Below are 27787 nucleotides of genomic sequence, written 5' to 3'. Positions count from 1 at the left end.
GCAGGTGAGGGAGGGGGGTCGCAGAGCATGTGATCAGCTCGTGCACAGTCTCTGGTTGATGTGGAGAGAACAGGGTGGGGTTCAACACCATCAACCCCCAGGCGCCAGAAGGTCTGGGGGCCACATGCTCTCCATCATCAAGTAGTTCATTCCTTCCCTTTGGTGGTGGTTTTTGGCATCTGAAAAACTCAGGAAATAAGCATGAGATACTATTATGGGGGTGCTTCAGAGAGGAGCTGCCGCAGAGGACATGGGGGAGGGGTCTGAGCCTGGAAGGCCCCCAGGGTCCTGCTCGGTTACAGCCGTACCTGTTCACGACCTGTGTGTCGTCTTTTTCACAGCGAATAGTCACTGTGTATGTGTCGTGTATTTCTCTGTGTATAAATCTCATCTATTTCACTGTGTGTTGTGCTGAACTAACAGGAGCCCTCTGTTTTTATCCATGTGTAATGATATGAATAGAAGTAAACATTTTAGAGCTGGATTTTAAGGAACTGAATTAGTGTCAACATTACATGATTTTTTTTTTTTCTCAGCCCAAGAAAATAGAGTATGCGAAACACAGCAGTATGGATTTTTGGGGGGCTGACGTTCTAAACAAAATGTTTTCTCAGTGTAACATTCATATATATATATATATATATATATATATATATATATATATATATATACATATATCCACAATTTGGAAGATTTTAAAAGATTTCTCTGCATGTGTGTGTTGTGCTTGTATGTGTTGGAGGAATGTGTAGCTGTCAGATTTTATTATCTGATGTTTTAAAAAAGTGAATCCAAATTTAAGAAAAGCAACAATCTAGTCGATTTATGCACATAAATTATAACTAAAATCACAAGTGTGAAACTGTAGTATGTACTTTTTGCATAAGGACAAAGCATTTGTTCTTCAGATAAGACGGACGCAGCCTCAAAGAGCTTGCTGTGGCTTTAAGTGGCACTTGCCAATTTTTGCAAGTATTGTCTAGAACACCTTAAGGCACAATGTGTAGTAATGTAGTTACTGCCAGGCTGTTAGACTCATTGCCAAAGAGCGTTCAGAGTCCAAAGATCAGATATATTGGATTTTAATTGGGTTTTAAAGCTAAGGTGAGTAAGTAGATAAGGTAGAATGAGTCAGAAACCTTCTAATGTAATGACGCCTTTGGTTCTGCACGGCTCTCGCATTGAAGGCCAGCAGCAGCTCTCACTGACAGGTGATATCATGGAGCGGCCCCAGGGATGCTGACGTCGATGGCGGGGGGCGCAGGGGCCCGGCGTGACCCTACTGCCTGGAGCAGCGGAAAACCAGAAGCCTGGCCTCAGCCCTTAGTTGTGCTGCGGAATTCTGAACAGGAAATGCAGTCTTACCAAGCAGATAAGACTTTTCAAACGTAAAATTTATTATTTTTGTTAGTAATTTTTGAAACAAAAATCGAAGGCCCAGCACCAAAAGCCGTTTGCGTCTGAGTGTGTTGGGTGCCTGACTGTGGAGAGTCTAGACAGTGCAAATCCTTACAGCCTCTGACTCCAAACCTAGGCTTACGTCCAGCTACCTTTGGAGGTAAGCTCAGTCACCTTCAGCCCCTCTCTCTTCCCCTCTCCATTTACGTTGGGATGAATAGACTGAAACGGTGGTTTTCGTAATACGGTTATAAAATACAACGCTGAAATCATTTAAAAATATACCCTCTTAATATTTATAGAGTCTTCTTTTAAATGCTTTCATTACTTTTCCCCTTAAATACGCTGTTTGCTTTGGGAGTTTCATTTTTCTTTTGCTTGTTTTTAGATCTCTTAATTACCTATTTTAGGATTGGCCGTTTGTCAACAAATTCAATTCGAAACTATTGGAGTGAAAAATTTAGTAGCACGTCCAGGTAGAGGTGTAAAGAAATGGATGATTATATATGAGCCACGATCAGTTACAAAATACAAAGAGAGATCATTTCCATTTACAGAACTTTAAAGCCATGAGTTTTGTGCAGACACACGTGCGTACTGGTTGGTGCAACACATTTCAACAAAGGTAAATATTAGGCCTTTTTCTCCTCCTTGAGTTAGAAATTGCATCATGTTTTAAGTATTCAGGAGTATGAGCTTGAAGAATCTAAGAATCTTTTTTAGTTTTTTTTTTTTCAAAATTTCTAATGAAAGTAATAGCCTTTCTAGACATGTTTTGGAATATTTCTGGAGCCTTCTGACAAGTGTTTTTTTTTTTTTTTTTTAAGATAATTGAGAAGTGCTCACTACAAATGTAAAAGCGCAGATAAGTTCCCCTTTGATCCTTTGGAACTAACTTGCTTCGAAATTGTCATTATTACTGCTGTAATCCATCACGCCATCCCCACTTCTTCTGTCAAGTTCTTCCTTAGCCTGGCAGCCTGAAAAAGGGTGGCAGTCAGCCAGCCATCTCTGGAGTGACGGCAGGCAGCAGGTGAAGCTTGCCGTGAGAACCCTGAGCGTCAGGGCTCCAGCATTCCTGGTGTATGTGGACCTGTCGGGATTCTCCGTGTCTCCAGCATCCTGCTTCGTTCCTCTGAGACACTTCTATGTAGGGGAGCAAAATTTGCCACCCCCAGAATGTCTCTTTGGCAACGCAGATTATTTGAGCTGCAGTCACTGCCCAAAAGACTCAAGAAGAAACTTTGTCCTTCCCCTTAACTGCCTAAAAGATTTTAGATAGGAGACCTGTTCCCAGAATAGAGCTCTCACTGAGGTATCAGCAAAGAATATGGGCCAGGTGTGCAGGGAGGAAATGGAGGCGTAGAGATCAGAGTCCATTCTGTGTGCCGCTGTCTCTGCACGACCCAGCAAACGTTTGTTTATTGGACATTTGCTGTTCCATCCCCCTGTGAGTTGCATTTCTCCCCCTTTGAAGTCTCAAACCACTACCCCCAACGTCCTTTTTATCGTTAGTGGAAGATGGTATTTAAAGTGAGGGGTTTGGCCGTTTTGGTGAGTTGCTCAGTCTTCCTCGGTCTCTCCTGTGTGTACATGTGATTAAACTTTGGTTTGATTTGTTCTTATTTATTGTTCCACGTCAGTTTAATTCCTAGAGCAGCCAGAAGAACCTAGAAGGGTAGAGGAAAATGTCTTTCCCTCTGACTTCCACTCACATGTTTAAGTGTGTTTCATTAGAGCACCTTACCGTCTGGGCCAAGGTTCCAGGGTTAATCCCAGTTTGGCTCAGTGAACGACTCTCTCGGCTGTGCCCCCGTCCCAGGCTCCAGTTCTGGAAACAAAGCAAGAAAATCCATCTCCAGTTCTGAAGAAACATGTGGTGGCCCAGGTCAGCCAAATGTTAGGTGAGTCTCTTGCACTCACTCATTTATTGAGCCCCTACTTTTTGCAGGATATCCAAAGATCGGTCCCCAAGCTGCTTGCAGTCTATTAGAGGAGAGAAGAGATAGTTGATAAAACCCTGCTATTGGAGAAGTGAAGATAAGGCACTTATGTATTTGAAAGAAGAGAAAAATAATTTCCAACCTAGGGGTTTCTCTCCACATTGCCAGTGTCCAACACACACGTCTTCTGCGTGCAAGAATATCTCACTCCGTGCATATGGTAACTCTTACTAATCTTAGCAGCATGATAAATATTCATTATATCTGAGGCCCCGGCCCCAAATCAACACCCTGTTATTTTCCTACAAAACGTGTAGGCTGATAAGAAACTCACACCCACGCAGTAGTCGATGGACAGTGTACAGGGAAGGCTTATTAACTTGAGGTGACACAGTGTTGCTTCATGCAGAGGGTTTACTTCTTTACTTACGAGCCACCAAGCCGGACAGATAAGCCTGAACTCGTCTCATCTCATCTGTGCAACTCTGATCTTCAGGCAAATTACTTAGCAAAGAAAGTAAGATCGTTAAGTGACAAAATTTAAAGGACTCTTTTATTTGAGCTGCTCCCCCGAACAGGTATGCCTGAAAGCCTTGAAACTCAGGGATGTGTGCACTTTGCAAAGAGTGGAAGCATCGTTATGGCTGCACAAAGATCTTAATATGCAGACTTTTAATCGTGTTAATGTTACCATCCGACTGGCGATGTAATGTTTAATTTATTTTTCCTCTCCAGTAGCAATGACGGTTTTCAATGGTCCAATCCCCAACCTTTGACAGAATTCCCATTGTAACCTTTGTATGGGGTTCCATGTACTTTTGGCGGGGAGGGGAGTCTTTATTGGTGAATAGATTACAGTGAAATAGATAGAGTGATGGTTTTTAGGGGGATAAAAATGCAGAATCTTAGTCTCTCTCATCCGCCTCTAGCTCTCAGCTTCTGCCTTCTTACTGGCCACTTGGGACGATGAGGACTTGATGGGAACACCAGGCCTTCTCAGGCCCTTGGAGGCCTCTGCCTTCCTGGCCAGTGGTGCCGACTCCATCTTTGACCCATTACCTTTGGGAGGAGCAGGGGCCTTGGCCCCTCCTCAGCCCCCTTGTTCCCCATCCCAGGGACTAAGAAGAATTGAAACAGTCACACTCAGTGCTGCATATAAATGTGCAGGTCACGTGCACCTTGAGTGGATTTTTAACTATCTCCACGATATTCACATGGCGACTTGGAACCCTCTCGCCGTCACCTGCCTGTTTAAGCATCCTCTGTGCCGCCCGCACCTGTCCTGTCCTCTCACCATGACCTTAGGCTCTTCTGCCGTTTGTTCAGAATCTCGGTTTCCCTGCTCGACTCTCAGAACTCTCCCATTCAGTGAGGAGATAAACAAATGTGTGTTAATTTGGCCTGTTAGTGGGTAGTCCTCTTAAGCTACACATTTGCGTTTTAAAAAGGGTTTTGGAAGTGCTGTATCCCAAAGGAGTGATCTTTATAGGAAGACTCTGAGAAGCCACAGCAAGCCCTCACAAGGGACGCATGTTTTGGACCGGCAGCCTTGAGCGTCTGTGTTTGTAACCAGCAGGGCAGCTGCCGGGTGCACTTTGCAAGGGTCCAGTAGATCTCAGCATTGTTCTCAGGCTTGACGTTTAGACCCGTGCATGTTTTGTGTGTGTGTGTGCAATGGTATTCAAAAATTAACGTTGATTTGGTTAGCCTGTTTCTCAGCAACAGCTTCCATTTCCCCGGGGCTTGTGTCTGAAAGTTGGCCTTTCAGCGTGGTCGTCCACTCCGTTATCTCAGTCGCCCTGTTCTCGTCAGCACCATCCCAGAATAGGCTGCATCGTCCCTGCTTCTGGTTCTCTCTCTGCTTTTCCTGTTTCGCTCTGGCTTGGCAGAACCGTCCAGCACAACAGAAGTCATGACTCCTCTTCTGGATGGTGGACTGCGCTCTGAGACACCTGACTGCTGCTTTATAATAAATGACGCATAAATCTCACAAATGGCACTGATCCACAGGTAGCAGGACTCCCACGGAGTGGGAATGGGTGTACGGGTGGCGAGAGCTAGATGGTGTCTGGTTTTAAACCACCTTTACGTAGTACAAGGAGGGGAAAGTACTTTCTAAAAAGACCTGCAGAGGTTCTTAGAGATCCTACAGTCCAACCTCTCATGTTGGAATTAATAAGAAAACAGTTCATGACGACAACCTTAGCATCCTTACTTAGTGCTTATGTTCTCGGCGTAAGTTCTTTGTATCAGTGATCTCATGTCATTGTCACCTCAACGAAGGGAGGAGGGGCCGTTATTATGGAATCCCACGTGGGTGGACGCTGAGCAGGAGAGATGGTCCTTGCCCTGCCCAGTGTCCCGAGGCCGGCAAGTGCCAGGATCCAGACCCAGGAAGACTGACTCCAGATTCTGACAGACCAGGCAACCTAGACCCAGAAAGGCGGTGCTTTGCCCAGAGGTCACACATCTGTCTAGTCTGGGGCCGCCCTGCTCCAAGTCATCAGGCCCAGGGACTCCAAGTCAAGGGCACGGCCGTCCAGCAAGCTTACCCCAGTGAAATTCCAGAGTTCGTTTTGTGAAGGGGTGGTTCTCAGTTTTCACAAAGAAAAACAAAGGGACAGCATGAATGTAGAAGGTATTACTGAAAGGAGCAGAAATACAGTGAGCCCTGAATCCTAAAATGGACAGATTCTGCCAGGCCAGGCACCCTGCTGGTGGGAACGGAAGGCCGGGCGAGGGGTCCTGGCAGCAACGCACCTGATCACGGCTGCCGCTGCCTGTTCCCACACGTGGAGTCCCCAGCCCCGGGACTGCTGTTCAGGTTATTGTCCCCAGGAAGTGGTGGGGTCAGGATTAATCAGGCTGTCTCTCTGTCGGTCTGCGATTCCTGCTTGTGTTCACATTCTGTCCTTGTGTGGAGGAAAATCATACAAAATGCAGTGTGGACGTGAAAAAAACTTCATGTGCTGAAAACATGACGTTCTCTTTATGGACCTAAGGCCTCACTGAAGCTTGGCTTTGGGGAAGCTGTTCAGAACACAGAGCTCACGCAACAGCTTTTTAGAGGAGGAATTAAAAAAAAAAAAAAAAAAAAGAGGATTCTCCAGCAAAATCACCCCAGAAGACAAGCATCTGTTAGGGACTGCAGGCACAAATGACAGTGGCTTCAGACGGTCAGGTGTTTATCTGTATTTCATAAAACAGATGTCCAGCCGCGGGCATTCTGTGACGTCAGTGGTGTCCCAGGCTCCTCCTGTCTCTCAGCTCTGACTTTTTTGCTCCGACTTCCGTGTTCTAGGTGGTCTCATAGACCAGCTCCAGCCGTCTCAGCCCCCTTCCAGGCAGGAGAGGCGAGAGAGTGCCAGCCAGCTCTGGCCCCGCCCTGCAGAGTTTGCCCACAGCACCGTGAGGTGCCTTTGCCACACACTGGCTGTTTCTTTCTGTAAAGAAAGCTGAAAATAATAGGTGTAATTTTTGATCTGGGCACCTGCCTCCTGCAAACAATTTAGGGGCTTTATAGATGAAGAAGGGCCTGGAATGGATGTTGGTTCTGCCACAAGGCACATGGAGCTTCTAAAAAAGTTGTTCAAAAATTAAAATAACTAAAAATGGATAATTCTGGCATAATTACTATATAATATGCTTACGATAAGTGATAACATACGTTATAATATAATACACAGCTTATGTTAATTCTGATGTAAAATCCTTGATAATTAGAGATTTTTGAGAATCGATTCACTGATTAACTAATAATATACCAATTTTCTTTCCATATATCTGTTTCTAAATTAGAATGCTATAGCCTGAAATGGCTTAAAACAGAGGGAACAATTCATAGGGATGTCAACATTCTCCCATCTCCAGTCAGTATTTATTGAAACCCCTTTAGTTGCCAGGCACAGGGCTGCGCAGGAGGGGCCCCTGGGAACAAGGCGAACACAGACCTTACCCGTCAACTCTGCCTGGTTCAGTCACTTAGCTGACAGACCTCATCCTGACACCTGGAAATGGCCCACCGGACCTAGCCAGCATTCCTGCACGAAGATGCTGTACTTCATTTACGGTGCAAAGCCAGGGAACTGGATACTCGGATCATGTAGTCAGCAAGACGTAAGTACCCGGCGTATGCTCAGAGCGGGGTCTGGGCTTACTGGCGCTGACCCCGACAGGACGTCTGCCCTTCCCGCTTACGGGCCCCGGAGCGGGCAGCTGGTGACAGACCGCCGGGTCACTGCGGTGTGGTGCCACACTCCCGACACTGGGTCACGGCGCAGAAATCAGAGCCTGCAAAGAACAGTCGAGGGGAAACCTGAAAACTTAAGCTTGTGGTTTGCAACAGAGGGCCCAGCATGGACAATCCAGGAGCCCACCTTTGAAATATGCCAGTGTCGTCAGTGTGTGAAGAAAATTCTAGAGGAGAAGAGAAAACCACTTCAAATTATATGCATTCGTCGTAAGAAGCGGTCATGTTCAATGAACAAAGAAGGAGAAGGGCTCACACATGGTGACAGCGTTTGTTTTAACCATTTCACTCAGCCTAGTAAGGATTCATTAAAGACAGTCTGCAGCACATGCTTTATTCAGGGCAGTACGCTTTATGTACCAGCATTTGCTCGTAAGCATGTATATCACCATTCTCAGAAGAGCAGAGGGCAAATGACGTCACTCAGTGCTTTTACTTTTTCTCAAAAATAAATGCATTGGTTTTTTTAAAAAATCATTTGATTCTTAAAAGTAACACATATTTCTTGTATTGGAAAATACAAAATAAATCAGGGCAGGAAAAAGAAAAAAACATGCTATATTGTTTCATCACCCAACACAATTACTTTTACCATTTCATGTCAATCTTGCCAGTATTTTTCCATTTGAAGGCTTTCATGTTCTTTTTGTGTCGTTAGCATCTTGTGTGTTCAATGTGGTCAGTTTTCTATCTATTTTTTTTACGTGACAGTTTAGCTTTCCACGTCAAATCAGCGAGCGTGAGATGTTTTAACTTGTTTGAGTTATATCAGTTTATTTCTTTGAGTAACTGGTATGTGCCAAGTACCCTGGAGACGAAGAGCTAAATAAGTCGTCAGCCCTGCCCCTTGGGATTGTAGAGTAATTCATTTATTCAGGAGATATGTAGTTGAGTGCCCACTATGTCCGCACGCAGTGCTGGGCACCACAGATCCAGTGGTCCAGACAGTCTGTTAGGGCAGACTCCCCAGTGATCCAGGGATGCCTCTGCTGTGTGCTGGACCTGGGACGGAGCTGCGCACAGGCTGCTCTGGAAGCAGGACGGGACTCCTCAATTAAACCTGGGGAATTAGGGGTAAAACGGTTCAAGGACAGGTGATGTTTGGGCTGGTTTTTAAAGGAGTTTGATGAAAAGGGAGGAAAGGATATTCTAGGCAGACGGAAGTCGGTGGCAAAGAAAGGACATAAAAATCAGGCATCATCAGAATGGGCGGAGCCTTCTGCACCCATCCAGTCTACTCCCTCCCCTCCCAGATGGGAACTGAGGTGCAGAGAGGGTAATGGACTGAAGTTCACACAACCAGCGGAAGCCCAGTGGCAGCCACAGCCACGCCTCTGAGCTCCGCCATGTCCAAGCGTGTGCTGTGGCCAGAAATGAAAGCTCAGGTGAGCCTCCCCACTGCGGTTCGTCTTCAACACCAGATGACAGGAATGACCAAGGACACTTCACAGTGATACAGGTATTTGGGGATCCTTCCGCTCACTGTGTTAATTATACCAACGTCTGTCTGACCTTAGAGTCTATGACTTTGAATTAAAAACCGACTCTAATAAAACCTAGGCCAATAAAAGAGGTTTTTTTTTTCAAGCAGTATTTTTCTTAAATTCGCATATCAAAATACGTATCTCAGTGTCATCAAGATAAATGCCTGGCACAGTCCAGTATTAAATACAGCGAAAACTTCCGTTAGCCGGGGCCGCACCGCCCTCCACTGTAATGTGATCTTGCCTTTGCTTTCAGAGAGGAAATTGTGAGACAATTCAGACGCTGCGTTCTGAACCCCCACGGTGGGCTCCCCACTGTTGAGAGCTCTGTTACCTTCAGTAAGAAGGGCGCCCTTTGGGAGCTTGTAGTTGAAGTGAACCAAGAGAGATTTGTTTCAGAAAGCACTTCCAGGGCCAGTGCACGACGAGCTGAGACTTCTGTGGTTGGGCGGAAAGACCAGGAAGAGCATTTGCAGCCATGGACCTCGCGGAGGGAACATACCTTTGGAGGCAGATAGACTATGTTTTGCTGACCTGGAGGGAAAGGGGAGAATCGAGCTATAAATAATCAAATAACCAGGCCCCCATGACCTAAGAATTCTAAAGTGTGGATTTTCTAACATGTGTAAATTGTATTTTCACACTGGTTATATTATCCAAGGCTTAATATACCATCCTTGTTATGTTTTAGATCCTGCATAAGCAGAGGCCCCTTTCAGATTTCTGGGGTAATATTTGGTTTGTTAAAATAAATTGCAGTCATTCATGGAAAGGTTTATCATCAGTTCCAATGGAGAACTGACTCCTTAATGAGGGTTTCCTGTTTTTCACTGAAGTCCTTCACTAACGGTGATTGGGAAGGCTTCTCTTACACAAGATGGGTAACATTTTGTCCTAGTTAAGTTTTAAGAGATTGAGTATCCAGCTTGGTCTAGGATTTATTTTCCTGTTTTTTTTTTCCCTGGAATTGGAGGCTTGGAGTTCTCATTTGTTTTTTCTAAGGATTTAGAAACAACACCCTACCATTGCCGTGATGCAGAGAAGCACTGATGTCACAGACGTTTTTATAAAGCACTGTCTCCCTTGTAACGCAGTGGCCTCAGGAGGAAAACAGATTTAGGTTTTGCTTCGTTGCGGAACTCCCAGGTCACTCGGCTGGTTTCAGCGTAGGTGCGTTTCTTTCAGCCAGAAGTTAACGCGGTTAGTATTTCTCGGGTGTTCGGTATGTGGGGAGTGCTGGGGAAGGAGAGGCGCAAAAGCCTTTCAGGACCCAGGCTCTGCTGGCGTGTCTATCAGACTAGCACACGAAGGCCGTGTGACGAGGTGGTGTAAGTGTCCTGACAGAGGGAAAAAGGAAAAAGAGGTAAAAGGGCCCAGAAGGACTTCATGATGGAAGCAAAGTTTGCTGAGGACACGAGGAGGCAGTGTGATAAGGCTGTCCGGAGGGAAGGCGGCGAACAGGAGGGCATTTGAAAGGAAGGCAGCAGTGAGGGATTGGGGAGGAGCTGGGATGACTGAAGCACCCGTGGTCCCCACCCCTTACCTGTGGGAAGGGCGTGCCTGGCTCCTGCAGCGGTCCCCACGGCATCTTCATCCCACAGCACCGTTCCTTCTCCGCAGTAAAGGCTCGGTAAATATGTGTTAGATAAATGAAAGGAAGGGAGGTCCGTAATCAAACCAGCGACCCGCCCTGCATTTCATTCATCCTCCCCCACTGTGCGGGCGGGGTCCTGCCATACAGTCTGGTCTGCCAGCTGCCGGGGCTCCCTGTCCCCCACCAAGTTCATCTAACTAGTGAAATGGCTCTGTCTTGTGTTGCCCTGCGAGGAAGAGGAACGCCACGGGATTAACAGGGCAGTGTAACCTCCTGGCTCATAAGCGATGCTCCAGGGTGGGGTTGCTTGGCTTCAGCCTCAGCCTCACCAGGTGTGAGCGGCCAGTCTGGGTTTATTCCTCTGTAAAGTGGACACAGTGCTATTACATAACTTTGCAGTTGTGACAGTGAAATGAATTAATCCAAGGACTTCGCAGCCAACAGTGCCTGGCACACGGTGTTACTATTTTTTGTGTGTGTCTGTTTCCAGAAAATACTGAATGACCAATAAACACTTTTAATTTAACCTATCGGTCTGATCATCCCTATCAAGTTGATTTTAAATATGAGCTGTAGAAGTTTGGAGATTTTTATCTGCACGAGAAGGTGTCATGCAAATGTTAAAATGCAGATACCTTTGAAGGAAACAGTAAACACAATTAAAGAATCTTTGCTTGGCATTGGAAGCCGCAGTAGGACACCATGCACGCTTCATATTCTATTCATATTCTAAGCTGCGAGTATATTACGCCCCCAAGGCCTCGTTTAGATTTGATAAGGGGATGATAAGGGTGGGTTTATTGACTATAATTGTGTAAACTTCTTTCGTATTTGAAAATACTTTAGATGAAATTGGAAAGTTCCAGACCGACTGCTTTATGTGGAAAATGTGAATCCTGTGCATGTGTTATATGGAAGACCGTTTTAACTTTCAGAACTGGTTATTTATTCAGAGTTCAGGATAATAGGGTTTATTAAAAAAAGAAAAGATCCGCTAACTTTTAAAATATCTGATAATGTGAAAAACAAAGTAAGACTTCCAGATGCTGAGTTTTCTATTTTCCCCGGGTTCTATGTGCTTATTTGAACATTATAGGCCAGATGGTTTTTTAAAAATATATTAACTATAACGGTAGGATGATTGATTTTTCTAAACTTCTACAGAAATATTTTCAGAAGATAGAGTCTTAGGTGCCTCTTAAAATGACTTAGTTATATGACTGAAAACGTAAGTAAAAAAGCAAGCGTGTGCTTCATAATTACCGAGCGAAGGAATATTTAGACTCAGCTAAAATATAACTTGGCACCACATGTAAGCACTGGCGTTATTACTTAAGATCAATAAAGATTTTGTGAAAGAAAACATGATTTAGTGGTCGTTTCAAGGAAACTGTAGCGACATGAGGAGAAGGCGTTCTGTGTGAGGGAAAAAAAATGCGCTCATTGTGAACAAGAAACACACCTGCAAGTATGTGTTCCTTTCTGTAAATTTCACATTGACCCTCTGGGGAGTGCCGTAGTGTGGTGTATGTCATTTGTCGTTCTTTACAATTACGGGCTAAATAAATGAAGCCTAAAGGGAGTGCGCCTATTTGATTTTCAAATTTGCACACTTAGAATCCAATCAGGCCAACTGTTCAGATTGTTATTAGGTATGAAATACATGAGTGGGTTCGAGCCCGCGCTGTGTATGGAAAGAACGTAGCTGATCTTACGGCGAGCCTCCGCCACGGGGTCCAGGCCCACCCCTGTGAAGAGTGTTTGCTGACTCCTTGAGCTGCTTCCATCTCACACCCTTCGAGTCTCAGTAACCAGTGTTTTATAGGCCGGCAGATTGCTTTTGATTTTTGAGAATTTGTGGTAACATATTGAGCTTAACAGATTTATGCAGGAATGTAAAATAAAAATAGTGTAGTGGGCGCTTGGGATTTTAGAACACGGAGGGGGATCAGGTTTGCAGATGGCCGGGACAGATAATGGCACTGAGTGATTTAGCTGCGTAAGGTAATCTGTTGTTGACAGAATACATTAACATTTACCCAGCGTGTACAGGTGTTTGGGTGGTGCGGCGCGCACGACTCAGAGCAGGCAGTGTCATGCGTGGGTCCAAAGTTTGAAATCTCTAAAACATGCCTGGGTTTCGGGATTCAGTTGAGAGAGAAATTCTAAGAACTTGCTCCCTTCCCTCTCTTGTGAGTCAAGATCTTTTTCCCCTTCATGTAATTTAATGTGATAAACTTTAGAACCCAGGTAAAGTCAGAGCAGCCAAGGAGCGTGCCGTGCTTTGCTTCTGCGGTGCTCCAGGAAAGATCTGGAAAGAGTGGGAGGAGATGACCTCTTGGTCCATCGTGCTTGGTGAGACCCGTGTCCTGATTGCACCCATCAGGATAGGGAGGACCGCAGTTCTAGGAGCGATGGAAATGCAGCTGATTCTGGCCCTCACCTGCTCACTCAGGGCTTCCACCCCCTGCAGTATACCTGCAGACATTTCGGGAGGCCCCAGGGGACGGTCACGAGCTCACAGGCAGTGCAGCTCTTGCAGGAGTCACCTCCCCTCTGCTAGGAGTTGCTGAGCACACCAGCCGTCCGTCGTCATCTCGTGCCAGGCACCTGCGAGAGCGGCGGTCTTGGGACGATGCCTGCACACCAGCCTCCTTCTGTGAGGTGAGAGGGGATGCTCTCGCCCCCCCCCCCCCCGGATTATATCCTCAGAGAGACCCTCTCACCAGTTTGCCAAAATAAGAGGACATGTGTAATTCCTAATCACACTCAAACTGCTACGTAGCTTCAGGCTAGTGACTGAATATAAAACCAGGGCATAATGGTTTCAATCCGTGAAGCAGAAGCGCCCAGGGGCTGTCTGGGAGGGAGGCTGTGAGAGGCGGCATGGATGCCCCTCTGCCCACTCCATGCCTGCACATCCAGAGGGGTTGGCTTGTATCCCTTTTGTACACTGAGGCTCCAGAAAATTTTGCTCAAAATGTTGCTTCTGCTCTAATCAGTTAGTTTACATTGATATTTCATGACTCGTGTTTTAGCCTCCCGCAAAATGTTTTCCTTTGGCAGAATACCAAAGAGTCTGTGCTATTATAAAAGTGACCCTCTGATACCTTGGGGCTATGTTTACGTTTAAAGACAACACGCTGTAATTGTATATTGAAAGTGATGGGAAAATGGACTTGGAGAAGGAAGAAGTACTTTCATGCTGTTTTCAAGAGCCATACCGTATGCAATATAAAGTACTCCTTTATTTATTTGAAGATTTAGGCAAAAGAAACAGGAAAGGCTACTTTGTAATTATTTCCAATCTCTAGGGTTTATTAATGACCATAAAATTTTTGAACAGTGTAATTTTTAAAACGGTAAAGCACTTGCCAAACTTTTTTTCCCCCAACTGTCAGAACCAGCTTCCTTGGAAGTCTCAGTTCATCCAATTTCAATGCATATCTCGGAATACTCCCCGACCCCTCTCATGGATGGAAGGACAGACGGACAAGAATCGGTGCTGCAGAGACAGAATGAGTAATGCCCTGCCTTATCCAGAGAGTCTTCAGAATCTTGACTGGTTTTCATCCACCTGGAGTCCCTGTACTTTCTGCAGGGTTTAAAGCTGATTAAGGTAGTTAGATCTGAACGGAAATGGAAAAATCAGGTGGATCTAGCGGAAGAGGGCGAGTGTGGAATCACAGAGTCGGAACATTCCAGAATGTGAGAAAAGTGGCAAAATCTCATCCGAACCCTCTTCACAAATACGACTCCCCTTTCAGCATCTCCAGCTCCTCCTACAAAACCCCAGTGACAGAGACGGGCCGTGCACTGTCGTGGGACATGCTGAGCGCTGGGTGATTCCGAGGCCGGGTCTGTGTCCTGGCCCTGCGAGACCCTGAGGGAACTAGTTAGCCTCTCCACGTCCTGATGATGGTCTTCGTTTGTAAAAGAAACGGAGTAGTGCTGTGGTGGTCATTCTCCTTTCCCCCTCCTGCTCTATCCATTCTTCACCGTTTTCCATCCTACTCTGTGCCCTGGAAGGCGGACCCTTCAGAAAGCATCTTCCCTGCCCTCTTTCCTACCAGCATGCTACGGGGCTGGACCAGTGAGAGGGGCACCAGCAGGAGATGGAGGCGGGCGAGGGGAGAGCGGGCAGGTACCTCCTCCCTGCTCTCTGACTGCTCTGGGCTGCCTGTTCTGACTGCACCCCTCCCGGTCCACTCTGGCTCTCGCTGGCCCGTGCAGTTCTCGCCCTGCTCCATGCACTCGAGGGCTGTTACTTGAGACTTCCGCTTCCTGCTGTGGCAGTCTCCGTGAGTCTCAGTGTCCCCTGTTAGTTCCCTTAACCCTGCCCTTGCCCCTCTGTGAGCTGTCCCTTTACCACCGTGTCTTGTACCACCTGCACTGGATTTTGTCTTTCTGCCCAGTACCTGTGGTGGATCTCAGATGTGCTGAGACGTTCATATGCAACAATGCACGAAATTAAAGCATTTTATTCATTCTACGGGGTGATGCCAAGTTTGTTCTCAGCTTTACTGCCCCAAACTACCCATTCCTTTTTCACTTGGCTCTAATTGTTACTATCTTCAGCTAAAAGGTGTTTGTTTCTTAATTCCTTTAATGATGACCTGTCCCCCCATCACGTTAAGGAGGAAATACAATCCCTGACAGCTCTTCATATCCTTGAAGGGGGGTCGTTTGCACGCAGGCCTTTTCTTCTCTGAGTTGATCAGTCTGAATTGTTTCAAATGTTATTCACGTGACTTGGGAGTAAGTTTCTCCTCCATCCTGATCACACTTTTGAACAGATTCCTAGTCAAGATTGTTCCTCTTTGACTGTAAATTCAGAACTTAACTCAGTATTCCAGGTTTCATTTCACCAGACCAAAGTTAACCTTGTTTGTTTCTTTCTTTGTCTTCCACTAGCTTTTTCTCCTTTTCTCTTCTGCAGATTTTTTTTTTTTTTTTTGTGGGGGAGAGGGGTGGGTAATTAGGTTTATTTATTTATTTTGATGGAGACACTGGGGATTGAACCAGGACCTTGTGCCTGCTGAGCATGTGCTCTACCGCTGAGCTGTACCCTCTCCCTTCTTTTCTCTCTTAACCTTGTGTGTTAGGCAGAATAATGACTCCCCCAAAGATGTCCACATGCTCGTCCCTGGGACCTGGGAATGTGTTACCTTACGTGTTTCAAGGGACTTTCCAGATATGATTTAATTAAGGACCTTGTCCAGATGGGCTCAGTGTGATCATGATGGGCCTCGAAAGTGGGTGAGGGCAGCAGAAGAGGTGGGCAGAGCCAGACTTGCTGTCACTGACTGTGAAGAGGGGAGAAGGGGCCAAGACCCAAGGGACGGGGAAGGCTTCTCGGAGCTACAGAAGGCAAAGAAGCAGATTTTCCCCTGCAGCCTCCAGAAGGGAATGATGGCCTGCGGACACCTGAGCTTTGGTCTAGCAAGGCGTCTGTCAACTTTTGACCTACAGACAGATAATAAACTTTTGATTGTTTCAAGCCGCTGAGTTCATGGTAATTTGTGTCAGTGCACGAGGACATGAGTGCAGTTTGTGTGGAACGCTGGTCTCGTTTTTCCTTCTCTTTTCAGACTTGTCTCATCATTCCAGGACGTTGAGAAAATCGTCAGTCACGTTTGCATCATCTAGGGTGTTAGCTTTCCGTGTAAGGTTCATTCACTCCTAAATTCCTTCACCCAACAAGGACCTACCATCCAGCACAGGGAACTATATACTCCGTATCCTGTAATACCCTGTAATGGAAAAGACTCTGAAAAAGAATATATATGTAACCAAATCATGGGACATTTCACATGGTAAATTAACTATACTTCAATAAAAAAAAATGGTTAACAAAATATATATATATATACAGGCATGTAACTCCTAAAAAAATTGTTCAGCATGGTAACCACATTGCTAATGTAGATTTGGCCATGTCAGGATCCCATGAAAGTCCAGAGATGTGACATTTAATGCTTTTCCCCCACTTAACACGTAGATAATCAGCACCACTGGTGACCCTCCCCAGCTGTGTCATCATCTGGCTATGGCTCGTCTGTCTGACCTACTAAACAATCAGGACAGAGTCGCTGAGTAGCCTTTTTAAAAGAATCGGAAGCACACTTAGAGAAATTTACACCCCCCCAAACCCCCCACGTCTACCACTTCACTAATTCGATCAAAAATTGGTAATAGAATAAGCTGCTGAGAAATGTGGAATGCAATTGAGAGAGGTTAAGTAATCAAACATCCCAATCCCATTGTCACGACCATGTTGATAATTCATGTAAAGAAGATGAATGAGTGTCATGACTTCATTGTTCTTTTACATCCTCTGTTTCGGTGGCTGCCGTGGACTGTCTTAGGCCGCTTTTGCTGCCTGGCCTCGCGGAGATGCAGGACTCCTGAAAGGGTCAGGCCTCTGGGAACTTGCAGAAAGAACTCCGTGTACTCATGGCCATCCAGGAAACAGCTCGCTGCCTTGTTACCAGTGCTGTGGGGGAAACCCTTGACTCTCCCCTGTGCTCCTTCGCTTCGGACAAGAGTGGGCTTGTGCCCCTTCTAAGCCATTTTCACGAGCAGGAGCGGCGACATTTGCTCTTTGCTGGATTGTATTTCTCCTTGCAGAGAAAGCCTGGCAGGATTTTCTTCTAGGCACTTGGCTGGAATGGGACCCTTATTTGTCTCAGCTGCTGAGCGGTACTTACCACGCTAGCCCAGGAGCCATAAAGTTCTGTTCATAGTAAGTAGGTGAACCGCCTTCTCAAACCTCTTTCTTGCGTAACTGAATTCAATGCAGAATATTCAGATTGGCTACGTGGTGATGCTAATTCATGTTGAAAAGGTTTTGAGTTTCGGTGACCAGCCCTCAGTGTATAACAGGACAGAGAGGTTTATGAGAAAAGATATATTCATCAGTGAAATAAGTCGAAGAACTTAATTTTAGTTTAATTCTAATATTTAGTATCTTCATAGTTACTTCTTAAAATCCACTGGAGGAAATCTACTAAAGTCATATTTCCAAGATCCTGACGTAAGAAAAAGCCATTCTCCTGAAGGTTGTGGGAAAGATTGTCTTGCAGTTCTGCTGACTCAACTGCAAAGTTACAATGAGTACAACTCATGCAGATGAGGAGTGGCTAATAGTAAGGGATTTGATGGTTGAACTGTTTAATCTAATTCACACACATGTGCAAATTCAGGCAAATGCAATATAGCTCATAATAAAAGCCCTCCACTTTTTTTCAAGTTGCTGCCTTCGTCTGGTAACAACTGACTACCATGTGCTAATGAGGAGAAAACACTTGCAAACTATATCCTTGTCCTGCAATTGATTCTCCTTTGGCTGTGCTTGTTCAGGTAGGAAAACCATTAGCAACTTCTTGATAGTTTTTATGATTGGACTTAGCACCTCGTATCGAGCTCGCACTGAGGAATGCATCTTCCCTTAAAAGGTTGATTTATTAGTTTATATGTAAAAGGACACTGGAGCTTATAAAGGTAACAAAGACCTTAAACATTACATCAATTTTTTTTTCCCCAGAGCTTTTTTTCCTTCTTGTTTTATTGCAGGGTAATAAAATTTCACTAGACCCACTGGATCCATAAAATCTGAAGTACAACCACCAACTGATAGAAATGAAATTGTTCGACTGGCGCGATCAGCAAGGACCCGGCTTTGAACCCTGAGCAGGATAGGTCGTTCCGTGGCCCGCGGGTGAATGACAGCCTGCTGCGCGCTAAGGGACAAGCGTGTGTTTGCAGGGGCTCCCGATTCACTACTCGCCGGGTGACGCGGTGACCTTTACACAGCCATCGTGGCCTCAGAAAGAGGATCTTTAGAAATGGAAAATCAACACCAGTCCTTTTTGATAGAACTTAGATTTTCCCTTGTTTGAATTAAGTTGTGGATATAAGATATTTGATTCTGGAGTAAAAAGTAGAATAGAAAATGAGAAATTCTATTTGCAGATCTCAAGGTACATTATCTCTAAAATAGGGAGCTTTTTAAAAAAAAGATGGGGAGCTGTAGGCTCATCATAGTGCACTGTACTATGTGTGCTGTGCTGGACTGGAATTTTCTGAGCGTCTGTTCTGTGCTGGGCACTTACCTGTGCAAACTCTTGACATGTGAACTATCAGTTAGTTGCCGAATCCCGGCCTCTGTGCCCTGACACTGAATTGGAACCTGGAGACAGGATTTTGGGTGAAACAGAAAAGAACAGCTTTATTTCTTGCCTAGGCAGAGGGGGACACTTGGGGCTGATGCCTCAGGACTGCGAGCCGGATTTGGGGAGGGGCAGCAGGGAGTTTTATGATGCGAGTCCAAGGGGTAGAGCTTCTGATAAACATCTGAGAACGTGCAGGGGCTGCGTTCTTTCCTCCCTGACGCAGCTGCATCGGCTGTCGGTGGGGCCTCCGTTTCTGTGGTTGTCAGACCGTGTCCTCCCCCTCCGGTGGGCCTCGGTCTGGTGTTTGGCTTCTGCACAGGAGGTTAACAGTCCCGTCTCTGGACATTTCTGTGCCTGGAACAAAGGACGCTTAAGTGGGAGGGTGAGTGCTCTGAGGAAGGGAGAAACACGTGCCATATAGAGTCAGGCTAGAATTTGCTTTAGCATGAGGGAAGCCATTTTTGGTTACTTGTATCTGGGAGCTTCAGAGAGGAGCTACAGCGGGGGATTTGGGGGAGGGTCTGGCCCGGGGAGGCCCCACAGGGTCCTGCTCGGTTACAAGTTCATGCTACCTTTGTCTCTCTCTGGCCCCAGCCTTGCCCCTTGCAGCTCCAGGCACTGTTCCCTCATGGCCTGAGGCGAGGCTCCCCGTCCCCAGTCAAGCATCATAGAGGGCTGTCCTGGGAAAGAGCTCCGTGACCCCACGCCGAGTGAGGTTTCTGATTTCAGTGGCAAGGGCTTGAGAACAAGATGCAAATCAGGGGGCAGGTGGACAGGGTCTACCTGAGAGCTGCCCTGCTGCCTTTCTTGGGGGTTGACATGGACAGGATTAGACTGGAAGGTCCCTGATCAGCTAGCAAGCTGTTTGATTAGCCCCGCCATCTGACCTGGAGTCTCAGCGGCTGTAATTTAAAGGTACCTGTGAGCGTGCTCTCGCACCTGGGGGGCTTGGGTGGGGGTGAGCTCACAGTAGTGCGCTTTCGGTCTGTTTCTGTCAGAAAGTGGGCAGTGCTGAAGCCGCTGAGGCCTCGATAGATCAGAGCCACATCCTAGACAAACAGCTTTCTTCCAAAAGTGCATCTTAAATTTTTTTTATTTTAATTTATTTGTATTTTTAAATTATTTTTTATTCTTTGTTAAAAAATTTTTTTTAACAAAGGTGCATCTTCAGTCATTTATTTTTTGGAGTCTGGGTTGGAGCTGTCTACATTTTCTGTCGTTTTTCCCTGTTCATCAAAAACCAAGTTGCACTCATTGGTCAGTACCCAGACTCAGTTGTTCTGTTCTGTTTTGTTTTAGGGCTTTCGTGTTGCTTATTAAATGCTTCATGACCCCCAGCGCAGATGAAAGGCAGCTGTGCTGGCGAGGAGGTGGGCCGCAGTGGCAGAGTGGCAGTGGGCGGGCCCCTCACGCCGTCTGGAGCACGCGGCCCCAGCTGCAGGGCGCCGGCTGCTCTTGCAGTAAGCGTTGGCAAGGGTTTTATATTTCACACAGTGCCTGGAAGCTTGTGCTCTAAGTGAATACCTGACAGCGTCTGATTTACATTTGGAAATAAAACACCCCGCAGCCCCCCGTCTCCTAAAGCATGTGTGTGCTCGTTTCTGTTGTGTGACCGCCACCCTGATGTAAGTGTGGTGGATACGTGTCTGTGTCCACATCCAACGCCCGTGTGGTCCATCCTCGCACCAGGCTGGGGCGCTGCTGACGGAGGGCCAATTCCAGGACCACTGTCCAGGTCAGCCTTGCACAGTAGGGGCCCTAAACCAGGGGGGGACAGATGTGGTGTGCTCATGCTGTCCCTTCCCGTTTCAGCAGCCCTGCCAGACATCACTAATTGATTACAGCTTTTTCAGTCAAACCACAGAATACAGCTCAGCACCAAATTCCAGACAGCCACCGTCAGTCACTCATCGCTGTCATGCGAGTAGGAACCCAGCTGCTTTTTGTCACCCTTACCCCAGAAGGTCACTGCAATGGCCGTTGGACAGACCTGTCTTTGCTGCCAAGAGAAATAGCCATGGCTGTCATGTGGGCCACAGGACACACACCACACACGCGAGCCCTGCCATGTTATGCGCCCAAAACAGTGGGCTAAGTAACTCCTTTGCCACAAGATGCCCATTTCCCCTGTGACTGAATCAGGGCTAAATGCATCTTGCCTTCCCTCATAGAAATGACCTAAATGATACAGTGGCGCACAGACAACCCCTGCCAGGAGGACTGCTGGAAATGTGATCACTTATCTTCCTGACTGATGTCTAGCCATGTTTCTATTTCTGTATCCGTCTAGAGCGGTGCCTGTCTAAACCTTTGTTATTGCCGGTGATTCCAGGGAGGTGGGAATCAGCCTTTGAATGCAGTAGAAGGTAGCGTCAAGCTGGTGAGAAATACCCGTGGGTGTCCCTGGGGCCGTCAGCTGTGAGTCTGTTCACTCTGCAGACAGAAAATGACCCAGAACACTTGCATGGCAAGTGGATTCATCCAGAAGTCCCACCTCTGTCTGGATTTTCCCTTATCTTCTGTTCTTTTCTCCCTCAAATTAAGTTGATTTTATGGAAAGAGAAGGGGAAATTAACAAGAGGAATGAACCCTCTGCCACATGTCAGGATCTTCTAATCAATACAATGAGCCTGAGACACAGACATTATTAGCTCATTTTTCAGATGAGGCAACTAAGGCTCATTGGGTTTAAGGCATTTACCCATGATCTTCACATTACCACTCAGATTTATTAATGGCAGAGCCAACATTCAGATTGAGGTTTGAAAAAAATTACGTTTGAAAAGCAAGGTATATTACTTTTCCTCTTTTAACAACTCATGAGGACAAAAGAAAATTATTAAGTTTTTCTTTGAAAAATGTTATCAAAATCTTTTGCTCTAACAGCCCAAACGTCCATGGGTTCTGATTTATGAAAGAACATGTGACTTGCTCCATGACTTTCTGCTGAAGAATGCATTGGAGAGAGTTAAGGTCATTCTCTGCATGATGCAGTCAGACAAACTGGAGGTTACTGGGGAAACATGCAGATGTTAACAAACAGCATTGTTGTGCAGACTGACTTGGGGCAACGTCATCCTGTTCACGCGATGTCACCGAGTCCAAACTCGTTCTGCTCACCATATGTCAGGTCAGTAAATCGGGAGATGAGGCACTGGGGCAAAGAATAACGACTTTATTTGGAAAGTCAGCAGACTGAGAAGATGGCAGACTAATGTCCTGGAGAGCCATCTTCCGCAAGTCAGAATTCAGGCTCCTTTTAAAAGAAGAGGGTGTGTGATTGGTTGTTGCAAACTTCTTGGTGTTGAAATCCTTTGTTCTTGCAGCTGTGCGTGTAGGTCAGGTCATGATGCTCCTGCAAACCTCCAACAAGGCAAATGCTGTTCTCTGTTCTGCAACATTTTATCTCTGTATGAATGGAAAAGTGTTATACCCTTAAAGATCAGAGCCTTAAGAATGGGCTACCCTGTGTATTTCAGGCTATAGGCAACATTCTTTCATAAAAGATGCAGAACCAGCATGACTCAGCACAGGAACCAGGGAGCACAGGGTTAGCACTAAAGGAACGGATCTAGTATGGAGTCAGATTTTTTTCTTCCCTATCACAACAGGGCCATCCCTCATCCCTCCTATCCCCACTAAGCTCATCTCTCCTCTTCATTTCACCTGACCATTCTCAGAAAAAGGTGAGAATCAGATGCATGAAACCTACATGATGACCAGAGGGGCTCTTCCTCCCAGTCTGTCTAATCTAAAATAAATGACCTGATCTGACTTACCCTACATATGGGAGGGGTGCCAATATTTGACCTCAGCAAGCCACATTAGGTGGCAGGGGACACTTGACTGTCCCTTTAAGTGTGACTTTTTAGAAACTGGCAGAACCAAATCCCTGAGCTTGAATGACATTTCGAAGCATTGTTAATTTCAAGACGTCCCTCCCCCTCTGTTCAAGTCACTCTTTGAGGAGTCATTTTCATTTGCCTGTCTGTTCACGATTTTATGGCATGTAAGTGACAGGCACTTTCTGTACCACGATGTGGGAGGGCACCCGCTAAAAGAGAGCTCCAGCTGAATGACATTGGATGTGAAATGCGACCTTTTTCTGCCAGGCTGTGTGATCTTTAGCATGCCTTGACATATGCTAAGCTACAAAATTTTGAAATGATCAGAATTGCCTTGGGAATTGTTACATGGAATATGTGGCTCAGAATTCTCTCACGATTAGTTTAAAAACCTGAAACATTTCCCACAATTTCAAATCATTATTTTATGTGAACTCTACCATATGGATGTGACATATTGAACATGACTTTATAGTCTTAGGTAATGCTTTAACTATTGAGGAGAGCCATCTATGGTGCATGTTCCTAATACATGCTGAATATTGAAACCGACTTACAATGGTTTTAATAATGAAGCTATTAGTATCTTGAAGCATCTAAAAATAAAAGAATTAGTGGAAATAGGTAATGAGATCATATATGCTTATATATATTTCTTCTTACCAGTGGAATTCTAGGCACATTACTATTTGTAGCTGTTCACATCCAAGACAGGCATTAGTAAGTTACTAACTTTGCTATAGTTATTTTCAAATCACTCATTCAGATTTGGGGACATGTTCAGAAGGGCATGTGTTTTATTTTTGCTTTTAATCTGGGTATTTGGTGTTTTCCCTTTTTGTAATGTATATACACTTCCTTTGTCTTTTTGAAACAGATTCCTTATTAAACAACAGATGGTAATGTTGCTTTAAAAAAATCTTTTTGAGTTACAAACTCCTTCTAAAAAGAACACTCTTCTGATTTTTTAGGTGCTTTCAATGTATTAAAGAAAGGGTTGCCTAGTCAAATTAAGCCCTCAGAGACAGGTTCTGTGATTATCCTCATTTTGCTGATGATGAAGTAGGCTCAGGGAGGTTAAGTAGTTTGTCCACGGTCACACTATCTATTAAGTGACAGAACTGGGTGTGGAATTCAGACTGTTGACTTCAGGAACCAAGTCTAATGACTGCATTATCCTGGCTTTCCTTGTACATCAAAGACAACAAATGTTAAATCCAGTTTAACCCACTAAATGAACAAAACCCAGAATTCTGATGTGAAGAAGGGCACACATTTATTGGGCATCTGGCTATGAATGGAGCTGGGTATTTTAAGGAACAGCAAACTAAACAACCGTCTCTCAAGCTTCTTCTATGAGCTGCATGCTCTAAAGATAACTCTTTTGAAATTCGAGGACAGCAAATTATATCCATTTTTTCTTGATTAAGCTAATTAACCACTTGGCATAAAAAAAAGTGGCTAAGGAGAGGACTGTCCCTCTATCCACTCCATTTCAGTAGAGATGTCAAAAGAAAGATGTCAGAAATAAAGAAATTATAGGTTTCTTTTATCCTCCTTCTCAAATCTTTATTCCAGACAAAGAAATGCTTCCAAATAAATTGAGAGACGACTGTAAGTAAATTACTCAGAGGTGGACGTTTAAGGAGACCACAGAGAGGCAGGTAAAGGCACTTCGGTTGATTTTCTAGCCTGGAGCCTCGACATCTTGGTACAGGTTTCCCGAGGCTCCCAGGAACCTGCCTCTTCTGTGCTCTCACCCTGCCTGCCTGCCTTCCTGTTTCTTCCCCTTTCACTTGTTATTAGAATGGGAGAGACAGGAAAGATGAGATGCAGCTCAACAGCAGAGTCAAGTTTTATTTGGAAAAACCCGCAGAAGGGTCTGCAATCAGACTGGGGCCCACTCTCTGGGTACCGACTTGGTTATTTTACGCCTGAGGGTAGGAGCTGATTGGTGGGTTCGTATGCAAATGAGGGGGGGTGCTGAGCGGTAAGTTCTGATTGGTGGGTTTTTATGTAGATAAGACATGCTGAAGGATAAATGCTGATTGGTGGGTTTTGAAAGGGGCGTGTCTGAAAAGGAGCGGGGCGTGTCGGTGAACTTTCCCACCAGTAGTTCCCACTCTGGTCCAGGGAGGGTTTTACAGGCGGAAAGTGGAAGTTGTTCCTTGACGTCAGCCCGGCTTGTCCCGAAATAGTGGCGGATCGCCAAAGCGGAGTCGGTCGTCTGTCACTCGTGTCTAGTGATTATTGAAAACACGGTATTCATCTCTGTTTCCAGTCAACTAAAATGTGACAGATGTTCAAGGTTTAAAAATCAGCGCAAGGTATTGTCTGGCTTTACGGTTTCCAAGATTACACACCATGCCAAATTGTGGTTTTACTGACAGGTGCGTACCTTTATTTGGCATGAGCAAGAATTAGCCTCAGAGTAGGTGGAAATAACTTACTAACTGGAAAGTGACTGGTATTCTGCTGCGACTTTGTCTGAGTTTGTGAAAGGTTTGGGTTTCTACAGCAAATATGAATGCTCCTCAAAGTGGCAAGAGTTTAGGCCCTCCTGAACGAAGTCCCTTCATGGGGCTTGGTGAATGAATGATGCTTCTAGTAAAAGCAGCCCAGAGAAAGAATTCGGGTGAGAGAGGGGACTGCCAGGAACAGGAGGAAGGCGGTGAGGGGAGGCAAGGTGGAAAGGCTCCCCCAACAACCAGTGGGCTTCACAGCCATGCCAGCATCTTGCCGGACCATGGGTGAACTTCCATTCTATTGACATGAGGCTGCTGGAGACCTCTTTTCAGAAATGCTTTGGGGAAGAAATTCTATCCATGCTTACTGTATTCGAGTACCTGTCTTTCTTCTGGAACACAATTCCAAACATACCTGGTCTTCTAGGGTGCATGTTGTAATGTAGTCAGTAAACACTCGGCCTCTTAGTCTCCTCTGCTCTACCCTGAATGGACCAAGGTGGCTATTACTGCTGCCTGCGGGGCTAGATGTTTTGCTGCTTATAGAGAAAAGGAAAATTATTCCTGGATTCACAACATCTAAGTTAAGTATATCATCACCTTCTATTTGCAACTGGGAGAGTTTCCCTAGGAATTCTATTCTGTTAGGTATTAGATGCAAAAATAATAAGTGGCAGGCCATGCTGGAGAATTGAGGGTTCCGGTAAATTACTGTGAGCAAAGCAATTTGACATCCTTTCATCCTTTGATGAAAGCTAAATGTGAAATGTAAGTGTCAACATCTAAAAAAACTGAAAGTCACACATGGAGGGGGGGTGCCTGGGAGTGTGGCAGGAATTGCCCCTCGGTGAGGGGAAGACTCGAGGTGGTTGTGTGATTTAACAGTGCGATTTCTCCCCGAGGCTAATGCATCTGTGGTCGTTCTTGGACTTCTTCCTGGATTCTATCAATTTAGCAAGGACATTTGCACATGTGGCTTCTGGGGTCTGACTGATACTGGGCTGGGAGCACTGGCCCAATATTTCAATTTCTTCTGTTTGAAAAGGTGTGAGATGCTGGGGACTTTAGGCCGCCCCACGTGGAGTTCCTTCACGTGTTATTATCCGTTGGTTGAAGACTGACTAATAAGAATGACAGATGTGACTTTTACTCCTCTGTGCCTTTGATGAGCATTTTTTGCTAAATTCAAAAAGAAATGCAGTAACTTATAATGAAAAAGAATCATAGGTATATGTACAGATGACTGAAGCATTATGCTGTTCACCAGAAATTGACACAAAATTGTCAACTGACTAGTCTTCAATTAAAAAAAGGAGAAAAAAAAAAAAAAAAGAAGTGCATAGGTATGGTCCTCCCCTCCCCTTCCACTTGGAAATAGGCTTTCTTGGACCTCATCTCGTCCCTTCCACAAGGCACACGTGTAAAATTGTATCACCATGAATGTGATAATCCTCTCTTATAATATTCTTTGTTTTGCACATATATGCCTTGCTTCCTGGATTCAGTGGCATTTTACTCGAAAGTGCACTTCTGTTAGGTCCATAATGCCTAGGAGAACAGGGTTCATGCTAGTCCGTGTCCGCTGCACGGTTAGCCTTGGGTAGGAGCGTGTCTAGGACTTCACACGAGTGCCCTCGATGACCCCTCCCCCTCCGCCGCCAAGGAATTCGGTGCTACTGTTCCCCTCCTTTTCCGGCGTGGGAGATGGGGCTTTAATATTCTGCCCTACATCACGCCGAAGGAAGGCCGGAGGGCTCTGAACCCAGGTTTGTCTTCCTGCACGTCTTCCTCACTAATAAATGTGTGATACTCCTGGTCCCGTCGTTTCATGAAACACACTTTCCCCAAACTTAAAATAACCACAGCTCTGCAGTTTGGAGAGCGGTTGGCGGGGACAGTTCATCTGTGTGTCAGTCAGGGCAGCACTGCTGGGCCCAGGGTCCCCATCCAAGGTGACCTTGCCTCCATGGCTGGAAGGTGGCTGTGGCCGCTGGCTTAGTTCTCACCTGGGGCTGTTGGTTGGTGGCCTCAGTGCTCCCTACATAGCCTCTCCCCAGGGCTAGTCTGGGCTTCTTAAAGCATAAAGGCAGGGGACGCCAGGACTTCTTAAGGTGGAGGCTCCAAACTGGCGCAGCACGACTTCCAAATTGTCCTTTGGTTAAAGCAGGTGACAGGACTGGCCAGAGTCAAGGGAGGGGACCGCCTGTGGGTGGGAATGCTAGCAGGCACGGTTCGCAGGGATGATTTGAAGTTAAGAATCTACCACAAAAAGACAGCAAAACATTTTTTCAATGTGTTTTACGATCGTCAAAGAGTAGATGAAGTGTACATGTCACCATCTCTTCAGCAGTGTAGTCGAGACGGAGAAGATACAGCTCCTGCTTCTGCTCTGCAGTGGCACCTGTTTCCCCCGAAGTTCAGACAGAAACAAACATAAAAACAAAGCCAAGCTGACCGGCGAGAGTGGTGGACAGAAACACACCACACATTGGGCGAGTTGGCTGTTCACGCTGTGGGTATTTTTAAGAGCTTCCATGACCAAAGTACACTCCTTTCTAATTTCTGGGATGCACACCTCTTTATTTTAGGCACTTTGACTTACATGCTTTCCGCAGCATAGGGAGAGGGTGCTCAC

The 27787-nt window shown here is 45.7% G+C and overlaps 1 protein-coding gene across 4 annotated transcripts in view; it reads left to right on the top strand.

Annotated features, from left to right (window-relative positions):
- CTNNA2 (catenin alpha 2) overlaps positions 1-27787 on the top strand; it is a 944650-nt gene that overhangs the window by 329332 nt on the left and 587531 nt on the right. The window lies entirely within an intron of this gene.

Source organism: Camelus dromedarius, chromosome 33, assembly GCF_036321535.1.
Source record: "Camelus dromedarius isolate mCamDro1 chromosome 33, mCamDro1.pat, whole genome shotgun sequence".
NCBI lineage: Eukaryota > Metazoa > Chordata > Mammalia > Artiodactyla > Camelidae > Camelus > Camelus dromedarius.
This window is presented reverse-complemented; position numbering and strand designations above follow the sequence as displayed.